This window comes from Lolium rigidum, chromosome 2 (assembly GCF_022539505.1).
Source record: "Lolium rigidum isolate FL_2022 chromosome 2, APGP_CSIRO_Lrig_0.1, whole genome shotgun sequence".
NCBI lineage: Eukaryota > Viridiplantae > Streptophyta > Magnoliopsida > Poales > Poaceae > Lolium > Lolium rigidum.
Genome location: NC_061509.1, coordinates 11670255 through 11685582, shown reverse-complemented (window position 1 = coordinate 11685582; position 15328 = coordinate 11670255). Strand labels below are relative to the sequence as shown.

General features: G+C 43.3%; 1 long non-coding RNA gene across 2 annotated transcripts; it reads left to right on the top strand.

Annotated features, from left to right (window-relative positions):
- On the top strand, window positions 1–1195 carry LOC124685964. 2 transcript variants are annotated; one of them, XR_006997656.1, is made up of 2 exons: window positions 1–41; window positions 924–1195. It is a non-coding gene; the product is annotated as an uncharacterized LOC124685964 (long non-coding RNA). The 2 variants fall into 2 exon arrangements; XR_006997655.1 differs by having other exon boundaries at window positions 7–829.
- Window positions 1196–15328: the final 14133 nt, after the last annotated feature.

Below are 15328 nucleotides of genomic sequence, written 5' to 3'. Positions count from 1 at the left end.
TCTGCTGACTTATTCTCCAGAGTTTTTCAGCGTTTTAAAATGTAAGTACATTTTTTTCATTTGTTACTCTGATGTAAGCACAATGTTTTAACATCCAAGTACAATGTTGTAAATTGCAATAGAGGATTCATTCTCTAAAAAATACTCTGATGCTTCGTGCCTATCGGAGATTGCTATTGTTTGTGCTACTGACAATGTGGAAAATGCAATTAAAAAACTCTGAAACTAGCTCTTGAATTGGAAACTAGCAAATTTCAGTGCTTCCCGCACCAATACTGTCACTTGGAGTAGTACAAAAGCAGGAAACATATCTTGATGAATTCTAAGCCCAAGAAGAAAAGATTAAACATAAACTCTGACATGCAATGCTTGAATTATCGATGTGGATGCCACATAGTGGGTTGCTTTTGGAAAATATTAGCACCTCCATTGGGATATGTAATGTTATCATGTCATACGGTGAATATGTTTTAGAGGCAAATATCTAAGTAATAAGTTGAATAAGTATGCTTACTCAGAATAGTATTAAATTCACCATGGACAAAATGGCCCTTCACATTGCAGGTCATGGGTACTGTACAATTTGTATTTTTTATGCAATGACTTATCAACAAAATTTCAGTTAGATACCAGATAAAGTAGGTGCCTACTTGCAGAAGCATGTGTTTACTTACAGAAAGTTTACATTGATGTCTCAAGAGGGACATCTAAAAAAGGTTTAAATATCCATGCAATGGATGAATCTACTGCACCAGCTATGAAAGCAAGGAACAGTGTATGGCAGAAAGTATATAACCATCTTCAGAAATATACACTGCAACAGTTTCATGTATGTTCAATGTCATGCCCGTACTTCTAATATATTTAATTATTTATGTTGTGAACCATACTACTAAATAGTTTATGCTTTTATTTTATCTGAGGGTACATTTCGTGCGAATGATATTAGGTCGTCCAGATTGTTGTGTTGTTGTCTAGATATGCCTTACACTGAAACTACTTGAGATAGTTATGGTTCAAATGTAGATGAATCCTTGGTTGATACAGATAATTTCTGCCCGAACTAGCTCTAGGGTGCACATATAGTCTGTGCATTGGCCTGAGGCCTTTTACAATGTATAGATTGTGTACAAACATTGTAGTTTGTTTCCAACTATCACATCTAAACGATGATCTGACCTTTTTACTGTTGGCAGTTTTGCTTCACATTGATATTTCCTATTTACTATTAGATCTCCATTTTTTACTTACATGATTAAACATTTTACTCTTTAACTCGGCACGCCGCGTTGCTAGTAGTAATAATGGAAGAATCCAAACGATCAGAAGTATAATTTCGAAAGTTACTCGTTAACTATAATCACTCTGAAAACGAGCACTAGTCATCATTAAACACGTGATAGAAATGACTACTACGACATTTTACTTCGCTGCATCTCAAATAGCAACATGCAGTTTTAGAGGGACAATCGTTTTAGGATCTCTCTATGAGTCACGAGACTCAGCCATACCCCGCGGGTGGCTGGGTGCCGAGTTTTAGAAGGCTTCGCTCGTAATTGTAACATGAAGTTTGCTGATTTGGGAGGCGTTCGATCGTGCACATTCATACTTTTATTCCCTATGAGAAAGTATACCGTCTTGTAGCTAACCCCTTATTCAGGCATATGATAGAAGGTACGTGAAGCGTGAAGAAGCCTGCACTACAGGAATGGCAGTAGACGCCGAGAGCGATAATGTACGCCGACGGCCAAATGTCGGGGCCGTCGGCGTACGACCTCGCCAGGGCACCGCCGAACGTCGACCGTCGGCGTACCCATGCTGTCGACGTAGAGGAGGCTACGCCGAGGGCAGCCCTCGGCGTATACCTGGCCCTCGGCGTAGCGTTGGCATCGCCTCCCCTCACGCCTGAGTCGTCACGGCACTCTTACGGTGTCAGTCCAGACGCCGAGGGTCACCCTCGGCATAGCGCATGCCCCTCCTATGCCGACGGCCACCCTCGGCATATAGTTTTTTTTTCTCTCTCTCATATTACTTTATATTATGTTTATATTATTTATTTACTAGTATGAATTACGTAAAAATGGTTCTATTTTTTAAAAATTGGTAGATGGCATATTTAGGTCCCACGAGTGACGCTCTTCGCGGACGGGTCAACCAGAGCCACTAGGCCCAACATTTGCTATCGATGTACATATGGGTAGATCTGCAGGGTCCCCGCCCTACGGTTTCCCTAACCCTAACTCTAACCCTAACCCTAACCCTAACTCTAACCCTAACCCTAACCCTAGGGTTTCCGCATACATTGCTAACCCTAACTCTAACCCTAACCCTAAATCTAGGGGTAGATCTGCGGGGTCCCCGTCCTAGGGTTTCCCAAGATACAAATCACGGAGCGTCGGACGGGTGCACCCGCGCGCCCGGTATGGCTCTGCCCGGGCGTTCGGTCTGTTCGGTTTGCTTGGTCCGGTCATTTCGGTCTTTGACAATTTCGGTCATCTAGAAATGTTACCCGTATTACATTCGGTCTTTCTGTATTCGGTCTTCGGTCTTTTCGGTCCTGTCTTCGGTCATGACCATATAGACCAAATAAACAATATTGGCAGCACAGATATATACAAAATGGCAGTATTTTACTTGCCATTCCGTTTATACTCGCTGGAAAGTGCATACAATGGCAGCACAACACCATGCGGTGGGAGCACAAAAGTTAAGATTTGCATCTTGAGGTTCAGATGCACTCTAAAAAAAGCAGCAGGCAAAATAAACGAAGTCAAAAAGTCGCGCGGAGCCGCGTGGCGTCATTTTATGTGTACAAGTAACCACTTAAAAAGACGGAATTGGGATATGGCAATTATCTTGAAAAACCGTTCACGAATTGGGCTATCACGTCCGGAGTTCTATGGCTTTTAGGAGAAATGAGTAGGAAACAGCTCGTGGCACCACATATTTTGTCGGAACGAGGCCATATTTGTCACGTGCGTGGGCCTTAGGATGGGAAGCAAGGCCCCGATCGCGGATTTCCAATCCGACCCACGGCGACGGTGTTTCAATTTTCGGGGTGCCGGAACGGCCTTTTTTGTGAAGCAGCTACATCGTGTGCATGTTAGTATTGAGCGAGACCTCCGCGCAGTGGTAGGATACCTCCTACGCACGACCTATCGCATGCGATATGCGCGCGCTAGCCATCTGGGAATCCCCCCGCTTCCTGCGGTGTCCCACCGAATCCGCTGGAAATTGACCGGATTTGAACTAGGGCCATACTTTCCGTCGCTCAATAAATCCCGGGAATTTTTTTTTAGGTCTACGAAGCGTTATTTTATGTGCTAAATGTTTTCCGTTTAGCGCGTTGATACGTCTCCGACGTATCGATAATTTCTTATGTTATATGCCATATTATTGATGATACCTACATGTTTTATGCACACTTTATGTCATATTCGTGCATTTTATGGAACTAACCTATTAACAAGATGCCGAAGTGCCAGTTCCTGTTTTCTGCTGTTTTTGGTTTCGGAAATCCTAGTAACGAAATATTCTCGGAATTGGACGAAACGAAAACCCAGGGGCCTATTTTTCCACGGAGCTTCCAGAAGACCGGAGAACATACGAAGTGGGGCCACGAGGTGGCGACACCACAAGGCGGCGCGGCCTAGGGGGGGGCCGCGCTGCCCTATGGTGTGGCCCCCGACTCTGCCCTTCCGCCTACTTAAAGCCTCCGTCGCGAAACCCCTGATGCGAAAAACCACGATACGGAAAACCTTGCTGAGACGCCGCCGCCGCCGATCCCATCTCGGGGGATTCTGGAGATCTCCTCCGGCACCCTGCCGGAGAGGGGATTCATCTCCCGGAGGACTCTACACCGCCATGGTCACCTCCGGAGTGATGAGTGAGTAGTTCACCCCTGGACTATGGGTCCATAGCAGTAGCTAGATGGTTGTCTTCTCCTCATTGTGCTTCATTGTTGGATCTTGTGAGCTGCCTAACATGATCAAGATCATCTATCCGTAATTCTATATGTTGTGTTTGTCGGGATCCGATGGATAGAGAATACCATGTCATGTTAATTATCAAGTTATTACATATGTGTTGTTTATGATCTTGCATGCTCTCCGTTACTAGTAGAGGCTCTGGCCAAGTTTTTACTTTTAACTCCAAGAGGGAGTATTTATGCTCGATAGTGGGTTCATGCCCGCATTGACACCTGGGACAAGCGACGAAAGTTCTAAGGTTGTGTTGTGCTGTTGCCACTAGGGATAAAACATTGGCGCTATGTCCGAGGATGTAGTTGTTGATTACATTACGCACCATACTTAATGCAATTGTCTCGTTGCTTTGCAACTTAATACTGGAGGGGTTCGGATGATAACCTCGAAGGTGGACTTTTTAGACATAGATGCGGTTGGATGGCGGTCTATGTACTTTGTCGTAATGCCCAATTAAATCTCACTATACTTATCATGTCATGTATGTGCATTGTTATGCCCTCTCTATTTGTCAATTGCCCGACTGTAATTTGTTCACCCAACATGCTTTTATCTTATGGGAGAGACACCTCTAGTGAACTGTGGACCCCGGTCCATTCTTTTAATACTGAAATACAAATCTGCTGCAATACTTGTTTTACTGTTTCCTCTGCAAACAATCATCTTCCACACAATACGGTTAATCCTTTCTTACAGCAAGCCGGTGAGATTGACAACCTCACTGTTTCGTTGGGGCAAAGTACTTTGGTTGTGTTGTGCAGGTTCCACGTTGGCGCCGGAATCTCTGGTGTTGCGCCGCACTACATCCCGCCGCCATCAACCTTCAACGTGCTTCTTGACTCCTACTGGTTCGATTAAACCTTGGTTTCTTACGAGGAAACTTGCCGCTGTGCGCATCACACATTCCTCTTGGGGTTCCCAACGGACGTGTCAACTACACGCATCAAGCAAATTTACGGCGCCGTTGCCGGGAGATCAAGACACGCTGCAAGGGGAGTCTCCACTTCCCAATCTCTTTACTTTGTTTTTGTCTTGCTTTATTTTATTTACTACTTTGTTTGCTGCATCATATCAAAACACAAAAAAATTAGTTGCTAGCTTTACTTTATTTACTGTCTTGTTTGCTATATCAAAAACACAAAAAAATTAGTTTACTTGCATTTACTTTATCTAGTTTGCTTTATTTACTATTGCTAAAATGGCCAACCCTGAAAATACTAAGTTGTGTGACTTCACTAGCACAAATAATAATGATTTCCTATGCACACCTATTGCTCCACCTGCTACTACAGCAGAATTCTTGAAAATTAAACCTGCTTTACTTAATCTTGTCATGAGAGAGCAATTTTCTGGTGTTAGTTCTGATGATGCTGCTGCCCATCTCAATAATTTTGTTGAACTATGTGAAATGCAAAAATATAAAGATGTAGATGGTGACATTATAAAATTAAAATTGTTCCCTTTCTCATTAAGAGGAAGAGCTAAAGATTGGTTGCTATCTCTGCCTAAGAATAGTATTGATTCATGGACTAAATGCAAGGATGCTTTTATTGGTAGATATTATCCCCCTGCTAAAATTATATCTTTGAGGAGTAGCATAATGAATTTTAAACAATTAGATAATGAACATGTTGCTCAAGCTTGGGAAAGAATGAAATCTCTGGTTAAAAATTGCCCAACCCATGGATCGACTACTTGGATGATCATCCAAACCTTCTATGCGGGACTAAATTTTTCTTCGCGGAATTTATTGGATTCAGCTGCTGGAGGTACCTTTATGTCCATCACTCTTGGTGAAGCAACAAAGCTTCTTGATAATATGATGGTTAATTACTCTGAATGGCACATGGAAAGAGCTCCACAAGGTAAGAAGGTAAATTCTATTGAAGAATCCTCTTCCTTGAATGATAAGGTTGATGCTATTATGTCTATGCTTGCGAATGATAGGACTAATGTTGATCCTAATAATGTTCCATTAGCTTCATTGGTTGCCCAAGAAGAACATGTTGATGTAAACTTCATTAAAAATAATAATTTCAACAACAATGCTTATCGGAACAATTCTAGTAATAACTATAGGCCATATCCTTATAATAATGGTAACGGTTATGCTAATTCTTATGGGAATTCTTACAACAATAATAGGAATACACCCCCTGGACTTGAGGCCATGCTTAAAGAATTTATTAGTACACAAACTGCCTTTAACAAATCTGTTGAGGAAAAGCTCAATAAAATTGATATTCTTGTTTCTAGAGTTGATAGTCTTTCCTCTGATGTTGATATTTTGAAATCGAAAGTTATGCCTAATAGGGATATTGAAAATAAAATTGTTACTACAGCAAATGCCATCCAAGTTAGAATTAATGAGAATATAAGATTAATGGCTGAACTGCGTGCTAGGTGGGATAGAGAAGAAAATGAAAAACTAGCTAAAAAGGAAAATGTAGCTAAAGTTTGGACTATTACCACCACTAGCAATGCTAATGATTCATATGTTGCTGCACCTCCTACTATCAATGGTAAAATAATTGGTGTTAGCAATGCTTCTACTCCTAGTGCAAAGCGCGCGAAATTACCTGAAACTGCTAAAACTGCTGAAACTGCTTGTGATAAAACTGCTGAAATTTTTCCCAATCTTGGGGATGATAATCCCATTGCTTTAGATTGTAATGATTTAGATTTTGATGATTGCCACATCTCTGAGGTTATAAAGTTCTTGCAAAAACTTGCTAAGAGTCCCAATGCTAGCGCTATAAATTTGGCTTTCATAAAACATATTACAAATGCTCTCATAAAAGCTAGAGAAGAGAAATTAAAACTTGAAACTTCTATTCCTAGAAAGCTAGAGGATGGTTGGGAGCCCATCATTAAAATGAGAGTCAAAGATTTTGATTGTAATGCTTTATGTGATCTTGGTGCAAGTATTTCTGTTATGCCTAAAAAAGTCTATGATATGCTTGACTTGCCACCATTGAAAAATTGTTATTTGGATGTTAATCTCGCTGATAATGCTAAAAAGAAACCTTTGGGGAAAGTTGATAATGTTCATATTATGGTTAACAATAACCTTGTCCCCGTTGATTTTGTTGTCTTGGATATTGAATGCAATGCATCTTGCCCCATTATATTGGGAAGACCTTTTCTTCGAACCGTTGGTGCCACTATTGATATGAAGGAAGGTAATATTAAATATCAATTTCCTCTCAAGAAAGGTATGGAACACTTCCCTAGAAAGAGAATGAAGTTACCTTATGATTCTATTATTAGAACAAATTATGATGTTGATGCTTCGTCTCTCGATGTTACTTGAGATACACTTTCTGCGCCTAGCTGAAAGGCGTTAAAGAAAAGCGCTTATGGGAGACAACCCATGTTTTTACTACAGTATTTTTATTTTATATTTGTGTCTTGGAAGTTGTTTACTACTGTAGCAACCTCTCCTTATCTTAGTTTTATGTTTTGTTGTGCCAAGTAAAGTCTTTGATAGAAAAGTAAGTACTAGATTTGGATTACTGCGCAGTTCCAGATTTCTTTGCTGTCACGAATCTGGGTCTATCTCCCTGTAGGTAGCTCAGAAAATTAAGCCAATTTACGAGCATGATCCTCAGATATGTACGCAACTTTCATTCAATTTGAGCATTTTCGTTTGAGCAAGTCTGGTGGCCTAATAAAATCCATCTTTACGGACTGTTCTGTTTTGACAGATTCTGTCTTTTATTTCGCATTGCTTCTTTTGCTATGTTGGATGAATTTCTTTGATCCATTAATGTCCAGTAGCTTTATGCAATGTCCAGAAGTGTTAAGAATGATTGTGTCACCTCTGAACATGTGAATTTTTATTATGCACTAACCCTCTAATGAGTTGTTTCGAGTTTGGTGTGGAGGAAGTTTTCAAGGATCAAGAGAGGAGGATGATATACTATGATCAAGGAGAGTGAAAGCTCTAAGCTTGGGGATGCCCCGGTGGTTCACCCCTGCATATTTTAAGAAGACTCAAGCGTCTAAGCTTGGGGATGCCCAAGGCATCCCCTTCTTCATCGACAACATTATGAGGTTCCTCCCCTGAAACTATATTTTTATTCCGTCACATCTTATGCACTTTGCTTGGAGCGTCGGTTTGTTTTTGTTTTTTGTTTTGTTTGAATAAAATGGATCCTAGCATTCACTTTGTGGGAGAGAGACACGCTCCGCTGTAGCATATGGACAAATATGTCCTTAGGCTCTACTCATAGTATTCATGGCGAAGTTTCATCTTCGTTAAATTGTTATATGGTTGGAATTGGAAAATGCTACATGTAGTAACTCTAAAATGTCTTGGATAATTTGATACTTGGCAATTGTTGTGCTCATGTTTAAGCTCTTGCATCATATACTTTGCACCCATTAATGAAGAAATACTTAGAGCTTGCTAATTTGGTTTGCATATTTAGTTTCTCTAGAGTCTAGATAACATCTAGTATTGAGTTTTGAACAACAAGGAAGACGGTATGGAGTCTTATAATGTTTACCATATGTCTTTTATGTGAGTTTTGCTGTACCGTTCATCCTTGTGTTTGTTTCAAATAACCTTGCTAGCCTAAACCTTGTATCGAGAGGGAATACTTCTCATGCATCCAAAATACTTGAGCCAACCACTATGCCGTTTGTGTCCACCATACCTACCTACTACATGGTATTTCTCCGCCATTCCAAAGTAAATTGCTTGAGTGCTACCTTTAAAATTCCATCATTCACCTTTGCAATACATAGCTCATGGGACAAATAGCTTAAAAACTATTGTGGTATTGAATATGTACTTATGCACTTTATCTTTTATTAAGTTGCTTGTTGTGCGATAACCATGTTTCTAGGGACGCCATCAACTATTCTTTGTTGGATATCATGTGAGTTGCTATGCATGTCCGTCTTGTCCGAAGTAAGAGAGATCTACCACCTTCATGGTTGGAGCATGCATATTGTTAGAGAAGAACTTTGGGCCGCTAACTAAAGCCATGATTCATGGTGGAAGTTTCAGTTTGGACATATATCCTCAATCTCATATGAGAATAATAATTGTTGCCACATGCTTATGCATTAAAGAGGAGTCCATTATCTGTTGTCCATGTTGTCCCGGTATGGATGTCTAAGTTGAGAATAATCAAAAGCGAGAAATCCAAAATGCGAGCTTTCTCCTTAGACCTTTGTACAGGCGGCATGGAGGTACCCCATTGTGACACTTGGTCAAAACATGTGCATTGCAAAGATCCGGTAGTCCAAGTTAATTAGGACAAGGTGCGGGCACTATTAGTATACTATGCATGAGACTTGCAACTTGTAAGATATAATGTACATAACTCATATGCTTTATTACTACCGTTGACAAAATTGTTTCATGTTTTCAAAATAAAAGCTCTAGCACAAATATAGCAATCGATGTTTTCCTCTTTGAAGGACCATTCTCTTTACTTTTATGTTGAGTCAGTTCACCTATCTCTCTCCACCTCAAGAAGCAAACACTTGTGTGAACTGTACATTGATTCCTACATACTTGCATATTGTACTTGTTATATTACTCTATGTTGACTATTATCCATGAGATATACATGTTACAAGTTGAAAGCAACCGCTGAAACTTAATCTTCCTTTGTGTTGCTTCAATACCTTTACTTTGATTTATTGCTTTATGAGTTAACTCTTATGCAAGACTTATTAATACTTGTCTTGAAGTACTATTCATGAAAAGTCTTTGCTTTATGATTCACTTGTTTACTCATGTCATTACCATTGTTTTGATCGCTGCATTCACTACATATGTTTACAAATAGTATGATCAAGGTTATGATGGCATATCACTTCGAAATTATCTTTGTTATCGTTTTACTCGCTCGGGACGAGCGAGAACTAAGCTTGGGGATGCTTGATACGTCTCCGACGTATCGATAATTTCTTATGTTCTATGCCATATTATTGATGATACCTACATGTTTTATGCACACTTTATGTCATATTCGTGCATTTTCTGGAACTAACCTATTAACAAGATGCCGAAGTGCCAGTTCCTGTTTTCTGCTGTTTTTGGTTTCAGAAATCCTAGTAACGAAATATTCTCGGAATTGGACGAAACGAAAACCCAGGGGCCTATTTTTCCACGGAGCTTCCAGAAGACCGGAGAACATACGAAGTGGGGCCACGAGGTGGCGACACCACAAGGCGGCGCGGCCTAGGGGGGCCCGCGCTGCCCTATGGTGTGGCCCCCGACTCTGCCCTTCCGCCTACTTAAAGCCTCCGTCGCGAAACCCCTGATGCGAAAAACCACGATACGGAAAACCTTACTGAGACGCCGCCGCCGCCGATCCCATCTCGGGGATTCCGGAGATCTCCTCCGGCACCCTGCCGGAGAGGGGATTCATCTCCCGGAGGACTCTACACCGCCATGGTCACCTCCGGAGTGATGAGTGAGTAGTTCACCCCTGGACTATGGGTCCATAGCAGTAGCTAGATGGTTGTCTTCTCCTCATTGTGCTTCATTGTTGGATCTTGTGAGCTGCCTAACATGATCAAGATCATCTATCTCGTAATTCTATATGTTGTGTTTGTCGGGATCCGATGGATAGAGAATACCATGTCATGTTAATTATCAAGTTATTACATATGTGTTGTTTATGATCTTGCATGCTCTCCGTTACTAGTAGAGGCTCTGGCCAAGTTTTTACTTTTAACTCCAAGAGGGAGTATTTATGCTCGATAGTGGGTTCATGCCCGCATTGACACCGGGACAAGTGACGAAAAGTTCTAAGGTTGTGTTGTGCTTGTTGCCACTAGGGATAAAACATTGGCGCTATGTCCGAGGATGTAGTTGTTGATTACATTACGCACCATACTTAATGCAATTGTCTGTTGCTTTGCAACTTAATACTGGAGGGGGTTCGGATGATAACCTGAAGGTGGACTTTTAGGCATAGATGCGGTTGGATGGCGGTCTATGTACTTTGTCGTAATGCCCAATTAAATCTCACTATACTTATCATGTCATGTATGTGCATTGTTATGCCCTCTCTATTTGTCAATTGCCCGACTGTAATTTGTTCACCCAACATGCTTTTATCTTATGGGAGAGACACCTCTAGTGAACTGTGGACCCCGGTCCATTCTTTTAATACTCGAAATACAAATCTGCTCGCAATACTTGTTTTACTCGTTTTCTCTCGCAAACAATCATCTTCCACACAATACGGTTAATCCTTTGTTACAGCAAGCCGGTGAGATTGACAACCTCACTGTTTCGTTGGGGCAAAGTACTTTGGTTGTGTTGTGCAGGTTCCACGTTGGCGCCGGAATCTCCGGTGTTGCGCCGCACTACATCCCGCCGCCATCAACCTTCAACGTGCTTCTTGACTCCTACTGGTTCGATTAAACCTTGGTTTCTTACTGAGGGAAACTTGCCGCTGTGCGCATCACACCTTCCTCTTGGGGTTCCCAACGGACGTGTCAACTACACGCATCACGCGTTGGCGGACGGGTGCACCCGCGCGCCCGATACGGCCATACCTAATGTCCCGGCGGCCCCGTTTTGCACAGTTGGCAAAGTAAACGAAGTCAAAAAAGTAGCATGGAGCCGCGTGGCGTCATTTTATGTGTCCTAGTAACCACTTAAAAAGACGAAATTGGGATACGGCAATTATCTTGAAAAACCCGTCACGAATAGGGCTATCAGTTCGAGAGTTCTATGGCTTTTAGAGGAAATGAGTAGGAAACAGCACGTGGCACCACATAGTTTGTCGGAACGAGGAAATATTTGGCACGTGTATGGGCCTTAGGATGGGAAGCAAGGCCCGGTCGCGGATTTCCAATCCGACTCACGGGCGACGGTGTTTCCATTTTCGGGGTGCCGGAACAGCCTTTTTTTGTGAAGCAGCTACATGGTGTGCTTGTTAGTATTGCGCGAGACCTCCGCGCAGTGGTAGGATACCTCCTACGCACCACATATCGCATGCCATATGCGTGCACTAGCCATCTGGGTATCCCCCTGCTTCTTGCGGTGTCCCGCCGAATCCACTGGAAACTGACCGGCTTTGGACTAGGGCCACACTTTTCTTCGCTCAATAAATCCCAGGAAAAATGTTTTTAGGTCTATGACGCGTCATTTTATGTGCTAAATGTTTTCCGTTTAGCACGTTGGCGGATGGGTGCACCCGCGCGCCCGGTACGGCCATACCGCATTGTCCCGGCCGCTCCGTTTTGCACAGTTGGCAAAGTAAACGAAGTCAAAAAGTCGCGCGAAGCTGCGTGGAGTCATTTTATGTGTCCTAATAACCACTTAAAACACGGAATTGGGATATGGCAATTATCTTGAAAAACCCTTCACGAATAGGGCTATCACGTCCGGAGTTCTATGGCTTTTAGGGGAAATGAGTAGGAAACGGCCGGTGGCACCACATAGTTTGTCAGAACGAAGCCATATTTGGCACGTGCGTGGGCCTTAGGATGGGAAGCAAGGCCCCCGGTCGTGGATTTCCAATCCGACCCACGGGCGACGGTGTTTTCATTTTCGGGGTGCCGGAACGACCTTTTTTTGTGAAGCAGCCACATGGTGTGCATGTTAGTATTGCCCGAGACCTCCACGCAGTGGTAGGATACCTCATACGCATCACCTATCGCATGCCATATGCGAGCGCTAGCCATCCGGGAATCCCCCCGCTTCCTGCGGTGTCCCGCCGAATCCGCTGGAAACTGATCGGATTTGAACTAGGGTCACACTTTCCGTCGCTCAATAAATTCCGCGAATTTTTTTTAGGTCTATAACACATCACTTTATGTGCTAATTTTTGTCCGTTTAGCGTGCTGGCGAACGGTGCACGAGCACGCCCGGTATGGCCATTTCGCATCTCCCAAGGGGGCCGTTTTGGCCAGATGGCAAACTAGGCGTCATATTTGAATTCCTCTAATTTTTAGGTTCAAATGATGATATTGATGTTATATTTAGATTCCTCTCATTTTTATGATCGATTTAGACATATTATTTGTGGAATTTCGATTTTCCGATTTAAAGATATTAATTATTCCATATTAAATAGAAAAAGACCAAAAAATAAAATCATTTTATTGTTATTTGAATTCAATATTACTATTACTTATATATTCATTGTTTCACTATTGTTTACTTAAGTAATTGTTTGGAATTCAAAAATAAAGAGGTGTGCATCACGGTTCAAGGGTTAATATGGTTGATATGTTATTATTATCAGCGAGAGTTGTCAATTCATTAATGGAAGCTCATCTGAATAGAACCAAGAAGTTAAGCGTGCTGAGACTGGAGTAGTGTGAGGATGGGTGACCGACTGGGAAGTTTTACCATAATTGTAATTTGACCTAAGATTAAGTGTACTTAGAGTTAAAAGTGTATTAGGTGAAAGATAAATAAGAAAAAAAACGAAAAAATGGTGTAAAAAAATTAAAAATTGAATTTTTTTAGAAGTCTATGACGAGGGGGTTGCCCTCGGCGTATGGGAGCTGCCCGGCTTCCCTCGGCTTGCCACGTCGCATCATATGCTGAGGGCAATGCCCTCGGTGTCTTCACGCTCGCCGTTAACGGCCAGGGCACGTCGGGGAACGTACGCCGACTACGGCTACACCGACGGTGAGGAGGGTGACGTGGGCATTACCCTTCGGGTAACCGACATTGCCCTATCCCGTATTGTTTAGTTGGAGGCCCATGAAGGCACTTGGAGGCAAGACGGGCCACTTGGATGGTGCACCAGAAGATTCCTTGACGGGCAAGACAAAGAAGCGGCCGAACAAGGAAATATTAGATTTAAAACTACTGTAAACCTAGTCGTACTCGGTTAGACCTCTTGAGACCTGGCCTCCTATATAAAGGCTAGGAGAGGGGCTGCCGAGGGACAGAATCAATCTTAGCAATCTTAGCCACCAAAAAGTCTGGAGCTAGGTCGCAGCAGCACTTAGCATCTCGACGAGATCTCGGCCGAACTATTCGGCACCCCATTGTAACCCAATATCTTCATAATCAAGAACAGACAGGCAGGACGTAAGGGTTTTACCTCATCGAGGGCCCCGAACCTGGGTAAATCGCTCTCCCCGCTTGTCTGTGAACCGATGTCTCGTGTCAGCTTGCAGGATTCCGTCAACCCTAAGCCCCAATCGGAGGGCATTGCCGAGGAGTACCCTCGACAATTGGCGCCGTCTGTGGGAAGCCTGTCGGCACCAGGCAAGTCATCGGCAGTACCAGTCACATCCGCGGCGTTCTTACTCGAATCACCGACGCCAGCAGAACCAAGAGATTCAATCCGCTGCGGGTCCTTCGAGTTCGTGCCGCACCACGAAGCGCCTCACCTGATCCCTGCAGGATCGTCTGGCAACATGGATGCCACTTTTGGTGGTGTCCACTTCATCATCGATTCCGGAGGTTTCCTTCGCCTCCCTAGGACCAGCGCATCCGGCCTGAAGGCCGCGGTTTCGGAAGGCGTTCGTCCAACGGGAACCCTAAAAATTCCACCCAGGAGCATACAAGAGAGCAACTAAGGAAATTTCGACGTTATGGCAGGGCGGAGGAAAAGACGAAGGGACTCGCACCGCGAGGAGGAAGGACGAACAGCAGCTCACCTTCGTCAGTTTGAACAAGGATGCCACGACACGTTATCAATCAAGGGTCGCACCCGTTCACCATATCTATCGGCTACAAAGCAGCTCGAGGCACCGTGTTACCTCCACTCTTACATCGATCCGAAGGATGGTCGAGAGAAATCCAGTCACCTGTCAAGGAACTGTCGACACTTTCTGGAAATTCGGCAGTTCTGCGACGACCTCAGAGCCGAGGCCATGTCAAGAGTTCGCGCAATGGAGAGAAGGACAGGGTCCTACAGTTATCCACCAGAACCATATGTACCGGAACCGTACGTACCAGCAGGAGGAGGCGAGTATGTACCAATTGAGGTATTTCCGGAACCATGCAGGCAAGTCAACATGATCCATAAAACCAGCTTTTCAAAGAGAGAAATCAAAAAGTTCTCCCGGGAAGTAAAATATGCGGAAGTCGCCATGGTCGACACACCTGATTTCATCGACTGGTCAGATCAGAGTATCTCCTTCAGCAGGGCGGATCACCCGAAAGCTGTTCCGAGGCCAGGCCACGCGGCCCTTGTTCTTGAAGCACAGATTGGAGGGTACAATATGAGCAAAGTATTCATGGATGGAGGAAGTGGCCTGAACCTATTATTCGCCAGCACAATGAGAGCAATGGGTTTAACAGTCGATATGCTAAGGGAGTCCGACACAGGATTCCACGGCATTATACCGACTCGGCCTGCTTATTCACTTGGTAAAACATCATTGGATGTGGTCTTCGG